This window comes from Arvicanthis niloticus, chromosome 9 (assembly GCF_011762505.2).
Source record: "Arvicanthis niloticus isolate mArvNil1 chromosome 9, mArvNil1.pat.X, whole genome shotgun sequence".
NCBI lineage: Eukaryota > Metazoa > Chordata > Mammalia > Rodentia > Muridae > Arvicanthis > Arvicanthis niloticus.
Window position 1 is genome coordinate 54,118,332 of NC_047666.1, and position 10,898 is coordinate 54,129,229.

A 10,898-nucleotide genomic window follows, 5' to 3' on the forward strand; every position below is an offset into this window, starting at 1 on the left:
ACCCCATACAGGCCCATAGCAGGCTCTGGGTTGGAGCAAACTGGAGCAAGAAACAACTGCTGCCTTTCAGGGCTACTGTTAGTTTGTGACCTTAGGTTAGCTTTTAACCTGAGTTTCAGTTTTATCAGTACAAAGGGATCATATTTACTCTGATTCATTGCTGTGAGAATAAAATATATCAAAAGATCAGTATAACTTTTAAAGCATATAGTAATAAATTGCTAATTCTCTATATAATTGAAGATTAAATGTCTATATTCACATGCCCCATTAATATAGACTATAAAGATTTCTAAAAATAAACTCAAGTCCTCTTAGTTACCATCGTTTTAAAAAAATACATTTCAACTTTTGGGGGGGGGGCGATAATATACTGAAAAGGTGATAGATAACAACAACAACAACAACAACAATTCAAACCATTAACATATAAACTTTCTTTTTTGGTTTTTTGAGACAGGTTTCTCTGTGTAGCCCTGGCTGTCCTGTAACTCACTCTGTAGACCAGGCTGGCCTTGAACTCAGAAATCCGATTGCCTCTGCCTCCCAAGTGCTGGGATTAAAGGCGTGCGCCACCACCGCCCGGCTATAAACTTATGTATAAACCCAGAATAGACCTGGATCCAAGGCTGAGGTTCCTTAAGTAAGCCTTTTGTTTTGGCTCTCATGCAGACTAGAATTGGAACTGTAGTCTAATCTTATCAAGCATAACCTGACTGAGTTCAGATTTAAGTTCTTATTTGTTCTTTAAAACCTTAATTGTTCACTGAAGAAATTTGTCTGTAAAAGATGTATTCAGAAGTTGTCTTATATAGTTATCATTTTGATATTTAATTAAAAAATTCTTCCTTCAGCTTCTAGGATTGTCTTATAAACCATGTTTCATTCAAAAGCTTAGTCACACACGACAGCTCTTTTAAGGGGCATATATATCATATCTGGTTCATTTATTTATAAATAAATCCCTTCATTTAAAGCTATCTTTTAAACTACATTCATAATTTACAGTGCTGGGGTTAAAGATGTTCACTACTACAGCTACCTACTGTTACGCCAGTTTGATTCTGAAGTGGAATATAAAATAATAAAGAAAGGAATGTCTAATATGGATCATGAATTCTATGATATATTCTCTTATAAGTGGGACAAACTCTTTGTTTTTAGACAAATGGATATTCTAGAAACACATATGTGCACTCAGACAGAATACCGGTATACAGGTATACGGACAGAATGAATTCTGCCAGAGACTGACTGACATATTCTTTCCTGTAAAAATTCCAATATTCTGAGGACTCACTGGGTTTTGTTTAAATATTGCAGATTGCCCAGAGAGTACTCTTTTAGCAGGACATAAACATTGCATTATCATAAATTTTTATTGAAAATGTATTCTTTTTTTTTCCTGTACAGTTTCACTGGCCTGTATCAGGAATACTTTCTTTGATGTGTCACTGACATACAGTGCTTTTATCCTTTAAATCAAAGAATGCTTTGTCTCAAAATCCATATATATTCTTTGCATCATACAGTCTATTTTTAAGGAGCTATCCTATGGAAACAGATGTAAATATTTAAAAATTTCATATTAGAAAAAGAACTCTGAATGGGTTTGAGTTTTTCTTTTATTTAATTTAATTTAATTTTATTTATATGAGTATACTTTACCTGTCTTCATATACACCAGAAGAGGGCGTCAGATCCCATTACAGATGGTTGTGAGCCACCATGTGGTTCCTGGGAATTGAACTCAGGACCTCTGGAAGAGCAGTCAGTGCTCTTAACCGCTGAGCCATCTCTCCAGCCCCGGGTTTGAGCTTTTCTATTTCCAACATTCATGTTGAGTTCTAAGATGTTAGGCTTCCTGTCCTTAGGAATGAGGAGCCTCAGCACCCACTGTGTCAGAGCAGGGAGCCTATCTTCTTTTACATGTGAGAAGGAAAGAAACTTCTGGACTTTCACAAATTAAGCAGAAGTGAATGCTTCTACTATGTAAGAATCTTCTTAAACTTGGTTTCCAAAACCAGCACTCCTGTCATCCAGATATCAGTAGTAAAGCTAGGCCAACTCTCTAGACACCACCAGAGCAGGAACAACTACTTCAATAACAGAATGCATTGTTATTCTCTGCATGAACCGTGAGACTCTACCTTTCCCTTTTTTACTTGGATCTGGGTTAAACCTATCATTTACATATTATAATTACATATTAGTAAACCCATATTTAGTGGCACACAATTGTTGGTAATTTATTAAATATATCTCTACACAAAATAAATCACCCAAACCTTTCATCACCATTCATCACCAAAATTAACATAAGATTTGAAGCATAAATGTTTACTACTGTTATATTTTCTTTCTCTTCTTCCTCTACTACTACTTTTCCCTCCTCCTCCTCTTTTTTGGTTTTTCGAGACAGGGTTTCTCTGTGTAGCCTTGGTTGTCCTGGAACTCACTTTGTAGGCCAGGCTGGCCTAGAACTCAGAGATCTGCCTACCTCTGTTACTGAGCACTGGGACTAAAGGCATGTGCCATCACTGCCTGGCTTATTGTTATAACTTCTTAATGAATTATTCCTCTAATATGTCCCCATTAATCTCTTCTAATTAATTTAAAATTTTATTTTGATAGAAGGAAAGCTATAGATGCTTATGTATGTTTTCCATTTGCTTCCATTTGCTTATTTTCTATTTTTTGACACTAATTTTTGGGTATTTTTGCTAAGTGTTTCTTGGTGACAGCATAGAGTTGCTTTTTGTTTTTAAATCAAGTCCATTAGTCTATATTATTTTAGTGCTGAGTTGAGGCCATTTATATTTATATTTAAGATTATTATAGAAAGGACTTTACTATTTTCTATAAATTTGTTAGGTGATGTTCTATGTTGTTGGATTACTGTTTTTTCTTCTTCTCCAGTATTTGTTTTGAGGGTCTGATGAGCTATTATATTGAACATGGCTGTCTTAGTCCCAAGTTTGTTTGTTTATTTGTTTTTTTTCACGGGGTATATACTTTCATGTATTCACATGAAGAAGGCTAACTTTGTTCTTCCCTGTAAAATATTCCATTAAGAGCTTTTTGCAGTGCTGGCTTGCCTGTTATAAATCGTCTTAATTGTGTTTATCTTAATATACCTTCATTTCTCTATAAACTCTGAAAAATAAGCTTTTCAGGCTATAATAATCTTGGTTTATAGTTGTTTTGTTTTTTAATATTCAGAGCTTGAAATAGTTCATTCCATGTTTTTATGGTTGCTGATAAACAGTCTTGGGTAATTCTTACATGTCTGCCATTGTTGGTGTTTTTTTCTTGCTTTTTATTTTTGACACCCTGACTATAATATGTTGTAGAGAGTTTCTTCTCTGGTCATGCTTATTTGGAGTTCTATAATGCTTCTTGTGTTTGAATACCTACTTCTTTTTGTAAATTTGGAGACGTTGGGCATGATGACACATGCCTATAATCCTATCCCAGCACTTGGGAAGCTAAGGTAGGAGGATCTAGATCAGCAGTTCTCAACCTGGGTGTCACATGTCAGAGATCCTACACATCAGACATTCATATTATGACTCATAACAGTATCAAAACTGCAGTTTTGAAGTAGCCAACTAAATAGTATATAGTTGGGGGTCACCACAATATGAAGAACTGTATTAAATGGTTGCAATATTAGGAAGGTTGCGAGCCACTGATCTAGATTATCATAGATGGTTTCCCTTGGTCTGTGACAATACTCTGAATAGTCTCATATGGTAATAAGGGAAGACCTTTGCATTTTCTCACAATGATGGCACTACTTAGAAACTGCCAGCAGAGAATAACAGCTTCTGTCAAAGAGAGTTGAAACACTGTGGTAGGAGTGATACTTTACTTTAAATGAAATTAGCGTTGAACACAGACAATGACAGTAAGCTCTTCAGATATTTCCAAATTTTCATTCCCTCTGCCTGGCTTGGGTTACTTTTGGTGAAGATAGATAGAAACAGCAATACTGTATTATTAACTATATTCCAAGTTTCAAATAAAAAGCAATCTGTATTTCTGTTTATACATGGAGAAATTTCACATGAACAATCATAAACGTTTATAACTGAGGTTTATTAAGAAGTCTATTAAATAACAGTTTAAGAAATCAGGCAAAAGATCTCGGCTGATGTTAGCTCACACTTAGCACCCTAGCCAGCACATGGAAGGCAGAAGCAGAAGGATCACTTACCAGTTAGAAGTCAGTCTGATTTACATACTGAGTTCCTGGGCTATGACATCAGACCCTGTCTTAGTAAACAGGGAGGGAGGAATCTTATAGCAAGTGAGTGGCTATAAACTAGACAGAAAAAAATAACTGTTCAAAAAAAAAAAAAAAAAAAAAAAAAAAAAAAAAACGGAAGAAAGAAAAAGAATAGGGCTTGGGATACGTTTTAGCATTTAAAAGCACTTGGTTGCTCTTCCAGACAGTCTGAGTTTAAATCCTAGCACCATGGTGATAAAAACCATCTATAATTCAAGTTCCAAAGAATCTATTTTCCCCTCTGGCTTCCTTGGGTATGTGTGCATGTGGTGTAACACATACATTCAGGTAAAACACTTATACAGATAAAACAATAAAAATAAATCTTAATAAAGAAAAAAAAAGAATGGGTAGAAGAGTGTTTCTTTTTTTTTTTTTTTTGTCTTTTTTTCTTTTTTCTTTTTGGTTTTTCAAGACAGGGTTTCTCTGTATAGCCCTGGCTGTCCTGGCACTCACTCTGTAGACCAGGCTGGCCTCGAACTCAGAAATCCGCCTGCCTCTGCCTCCCAAGTGCTGGGATTAATGGCGTGCGCCACCACCGCCCAGCTAGAAGAGTGTTTCTAATGTTAGTATTTTTCAGCATATTGCCTGTTTTGGCAAATAATATTTTAGATGTCAGGGAGGAGCAGATTTATAATCATTATTGTAATTTCCAACACATACAACTTTTAAAAAGTTTGACTCTATTCCATTTGCTTTTTTTTTTTTTTTAAATAAATGATGTCTAATGTACATAATAAATAAAACCCTTATTTCTTATAATGGTAGTTCGCAATACAGACAGGGTGTCCTTTAGCTAACTCAATATAATAAAACAGGTGGTGGACTGAAGAGATGGCTCAGTGGTTAAAAGCACTGACTATTTTTTCAGAGGTCCTGAGTTCAATTCCCAGCAACCACATGGGGGCTCACAAACATCTGTAGGGGGATGCAATGCCCTCTTCTGGTGTGTCTGAAGACACAGTATATGTCAGTTTATGTATTCATATACATAAATAAGTAAATCTTAAAAAAAAAGAATGAAAACAGATGGCTGAACAATCATGGGCCAAGAGGTCATCAGGATTCTAGGGGGCATGGGACTGCATTGATAAATTACATTTGTGACTTAGTATATAGCTAACTGTCCTAATTGCAGGAAATAGGAAGAAACTGGCTTTCGATGTTAAGTTTGAGGGTAATTTCCTTCTTTCTTAAGGTGGGGAGGGAAGACAGGGATGAGGGAAAGGAGAAGCTGGAAAAGTTAGTTAACCTATACAGACCTGGGGAGGAACATTTAAGTATACTCAAACCTACCTACTTACTTCTTTGGAGAATATGCAGAAAAGATTAAACCACCACCACTAAATATCAACACCAAGGCTGAAAACTAAAATGAGTTGTGCTGACTACTTGAAACAGGAGTAAAGAAAAACAATCTGATGTATAAATAGTGCCCCTGTCCTTCTAAGAAATGGCAAACTATTGCCAGGAAAGCTTTCCTAATAGTCTTAAATGGCTAGAACTGCTTAGTAGAATACAGGGTAAGATATCAATGCTGTGGGCTGGGATGTGGTAGGATACCAGGTTAGCATTCTTATTTCAGAATCCTGAATCATTCCAACTTCATATACAGTCTTTTCCAGTATTTTGGGTTTAAAGCATTTGTAAAGATATATGCTAACATGCATAGAGAACACTGATGATTCTGCTGTACAACTGAAAAAGTAAACAAATTACATTCACAATTTAAAGCAATCTTAAGATAAATGCTATTATAAACACTATTATTGAGATGGAATTCATACACCAGGTAATTCATCCATTTAAAATGCAAAATTGCACGGCTTTCAGGAAATTTTCAGAACTATCTCCCTTTATATCACTATTGTGATATAAAGAATGAGCATATGCCCATAATTTCACAAAGCAACTCTGTGATCTCACCTACCAACTCCTGTTGCAGGATATTTGATCACACTGTGAGCCCTGAGATTATGTTTACTGGAAAAACATGTTTCTAGTTGTGGTGTGGCTCAGCCCTTAGCACATTCCATTAATCCCTCTGGCTGGAATACAGACACACCCTTAGTACACACCTTTAATCCCAAACAATGAAGGTAAAGTTACTCTGTAGAAGGAAGCACCCATGTTTGAAAGTGATGTCTAATTGAGAGGAAGACAATGTAATGAAACAGAGAAAGATTTAACAGAATAGAATATGCCCAACTTTCACGAGACAAAAGAGCAAAAGGAAGCTACCTAAGAGAGCAGTGCAGAGAGAAAAAAGAGGGGAGGCAGTTTTACCCGGACAGTGATAAGCATGTTGCAAAGAAAGAACAAGCTAGACACAGGTGAAGACAGAATAGACTAGAGAATGAGAAGGAGCCAGAAGATTAGAACTTGCCAAAGTTCTAATTGCCAAAGTTAGGATGAGGCCAAGCAGACCAATTGAAGAGAGGCTGCAGGGGTGAGGTGGGGGTTGTCACAGGCCAGATTGAATCAATCTGCTTGGAGGGGAGTTGAACCAGCCAGAGCTCAAAAAGAACTAAAAAGGATGAGCTTATTCAGCAGTTAAGTCTCAGAGGCTGAAAACATTTTAGGCCAAGATTAGGTTGTACAGAGGCTAGAAGCTTCCAGGACTAGGCCTAGGTTAGCTGCTGGAGACAGTAAGCCTCCGAGATGACAATTACTACAGGAGAATAAAAGTTTCTTTTCCAAAACCCCAACTTATAGCGGCCACTCATCCACTTGTATAACAGTGGATAACAGAATATATTAACAGATTTATGTAAGAAGATCAGATTGCTCTGTGTTTGGTCCTTTATTCATCATGTCTGTAAGGCTCCTTTCTGTAGCAAATTATTTGGATATATTATTAAAGTGGAATACTCTTTGGTAAAGTAAATAATCACCTCTAACTTAAAGAGACATATGAACTGAAGAGATGTTGCAATGGCTAAACGCATTTGAATCTGGGTTCACAGGTACCACATGCATGTGGTACACATACATATATGCAGGCAAAACACTCACCGCCACTGCTACCACCACCAAGCTTTTCCTGCTTGCTGAATCCTCTGGGGCAAACTAAGTTGCCCTGAGCAGCCTGCTATTACTGCTATTCCAGGACCTCCATTCTCCCACCACCTCTCCATCTACCTTCATCAGACCTGTGGATCCTGAACTGTCCAGGACCTGCAGCTCCTGAACCATACAGACCTGTGGATACTGAACCATATGGTCCAAGGATACCCATCAGAGGCTTGCCACACTAGGACCACCTTCCAACACCTACTACAAAAGGAATATCTAAGGACCAAAGCCATCCAGGTGGCTAAAGGCCCACAAAAGAACACAATCAACAAAAGCCTGGGCAATATGACACCTTCAGAGCACAGGTACCCTACTACAGCAAGCCCTGGATATCCTAACACAACCGAAGAACAAGGAAGTAACCTTAAATCCACTCTTGTAAAGATGATAGAGGCCTTTAGAGAGGAAATGTATAAATACCTTAAAGAAATACAGGAAAACACAATAAAAATGGTATTAGTCTTTAAAGAGGAAACAAATAAATTCCTTAAAGATATACAGGAAATACAATTAAACAGGTGAAGGAAATAATTAAAACTGTACAATATCTGAAAGTGGAAATAGAAGCAATAAAGAAATCACAAACTGAGGCAATCCTGGAGATGGAAAACCTAGGGAAGAGAACAGGAACTACGGACATAAGCATCATCAACAGAATACAGGAGATGGAAGAGAGACTCTCAGGCATAGAAGATACTTTTGAGGAAACTGATACACCAGTCAAAGAAAATGTTAAATCTAAAAAATTCCTGACACAAAACATCCAGGAAATCTGGGATACCATGAAAAAGACCTAACCTAAGAATAACAGGAACATAAGAAGGTGAAGAGCCCTGGCTGCAAGGCCCTGTAAATATTTTCAACAAAATCATATAAAAAAACTTTCCCAACCTAAACAAAGAAATGCCTATAAATATTCAAGAACCTGATAAAACACCGATTAGACTGGAATAGAAAAGAAAATCTTCCCACCACATAATAATCAAAACACAAAATCTACAGGACAAAGAAAAACTATTAAAAGCAGCAAGGGAAAAAGGCCAGGTAACATACAAAGGCAGACTTATGATTACACCTGACTTCTTAACAGAGACTCTAAAAGCTAACAGGGCTGGGACAGATATTTTGCAACCTCTTAAAAAAAAAAAAAAAAAACCACTACAGATGCCAACCTAGACTACTATACCCAGTAAAATGCTCAATCACCATAGATGGAGAAAAAAAAAAGACATTTCAAGACAAATTCAAATTTAAACAATATCTATCCACAATCCCAGTCCTACAGAAAATACTAGAAAGAAAACTTCAACATAAGGAGGATAAGGATAAGTACATCCAAGAAAACACAGGAAATAAGTAATTCTATATCAGCCAAAACAAGGACACACACACACACACACACACACACACACACACACCAACGACATCAAAATAACAGGAAATAACAATCACTGGTCATTAATATCTCTCAACATCAATGGACTCATTGCCAAAGAAACATACCTCAGCAATAAAGGTAGACATTACCTCAAAGGGTTGGAAAAAAGTTTTCCAAGCAAATGGACCCCAAGAAACAAGCTGGAGTAGCCATTCTAATATCTAATAGACTTTCAACCAAAATTAATCAAGAGACAGGTAAGGACACTTCATACTCATCAAAGGGAAAATATACCAAAATGATATCTCAATTCTGAACATCTATGCCCCAAACACAAGAGTACCATATTTGTAAAAAAACTCATTGCTAAAGCTTAAAACACACATCAAATCTCACACATTAACAGTTGGAGACTTCAACACCCAACTCTCACCAATGGACAGGTCATACAGAATTCAAATGGACCTAACAGACATCAATAGAGTATTTCTTTTATTTTTAAATTTTATTTATTTAATGTATAAGTGTTCTGCTGAATATACTCCTGCCTGCCTGAAGAGGGCATCAAATCTCCCTACAGATGGTTGTGAGTCACCATGTGGTTGCTAGGAATTGAACTCAGGACCTCTGGAAGAGCAGCCAGTGTTCTTAATCGCTGAGCTATCTTATCAGTCCTAGAATATTTCTTAAACATAAAAAAAATCTTCTTCTCAGCACCTCATGGATCCTTCTACAAAATTGACCATAGTCTTTCACAAAACAAGCCTCAAAAGATACAAAAAAATTAGAATAAGCCTTGTATCTTATCAGACTACCCATGGATTAAAGTTGGACTTCAACAAAAACAAACACCATGGAAATTGAACAACTCTCTACTCAATGACCATTGTAGTAAAACACAATGGTCAGGGAAGAGATAAAGAAAGAAACTGAAGACTTCTTAGAATTCAATGAAAATGAAGATAGAACATATCCAAATTTATAGACACAAGGAAAGCAGTGCTAAAAGGAAAGTTCATAGCACTGAGTGCCTCTGTAAAGAAATTACAATGTTTTCAGACTAACAATTTAAAAGTACACTTGAAAGTTCTAGGGGGAAGAAAAAAGGAGGAGGAGGAGGAAGAGGAAGGAAGAAGGAGAAAGGAGAAGAAAGAAGAAAGGAGAAGAAGAAGAAGTAGTAGTGGTAGAAGAAGAGGAAGAAGAGGAGGAAGAGGAGGAAGAAGGAGAAGGAAGAGGAGGAGGAAGAGAAGGAGAAGGAGAAGGAGAAGAAGAAGAGGAGGAGGAGGAGGAGCAGCAGTAGCAAGCACATCAGAGAGGCAGGAAATAATCAAAATCGGGGCTGAAATTAATCAGTTAAGACATAACTTAATATGAAAATAATACAAAGAATCAACAAAGCCAAGAACTGGCTTTTTGAGAAATCAACAAGATAGATACACTCTTAGCCAAACTAACTAAAAGACAGAGAGACAGTATCCAAATAAACAAAATCAGTAATGAAAAAGGAGACATAATAACCAACACCGGGGAAATTCAAAGAATCATTAGGTCTTACCTCAAATGCCTGTACTCTACAAAATTGGAAAATCTTAACAAAATGGACTATTTTCTAGACAAGATACATTTACCAAAATTAAATCAAGATCAGGTAAACTATTTAAACAGCCCTATAACTCCTAAGGAAATAGAATCAGTCATTAAATGTCTTCCAACCAAAAAAACAAAACAAAACAAAACAAAACAAAAAAACAAAAAAACTTTCAAAGAAGAGCTAACGTCAATTCTCCTCAAACTATTCCACAAAATAGAAACAATACTAACAAACTCATTTTATGAGGCCACAGTCACCCTGATACCTAAACCACACAAAGACACAACTCCAGACCAATTTCTCTTATGAACATGGATGCAAAAATACTCAAAAAAAAAAAAAAAAAAAAAAAAAAAAAAAAAAAAAAAGAATATACTTGCCAACCAAATCTAGGAACACATCAAAACCATTCACCATGATAAATCAAGTAGGCTTCATCCTAGGGATGCAGGGATGGTTCAATATATGAAAATCCATCAACATCATCCACCATATAAACAAACTGAATGAAAAAAAATCACATTATTAACTCATCAGACGCTGAAAAGCCTTTGATAAATCCA

At 36.4% G+C, this 10,898-nt stretch overlaps 1 protein-coding gene across 5 annotated transcripts in view; it reads right to left on the bottom strand.

Annotated features, from left to right (window-relative positions):
- The window catches only part of Tmcc1 (transmembrane and coiled-coil domain family 1), a 176,091-nt gene that overhangs the window by 64,604 nt on the left and 100,589 nt on the right, over nucleotides 1-10,898 (bottom strand). The gene's annotated exons all lie outside the window — the stretch shown is intronic.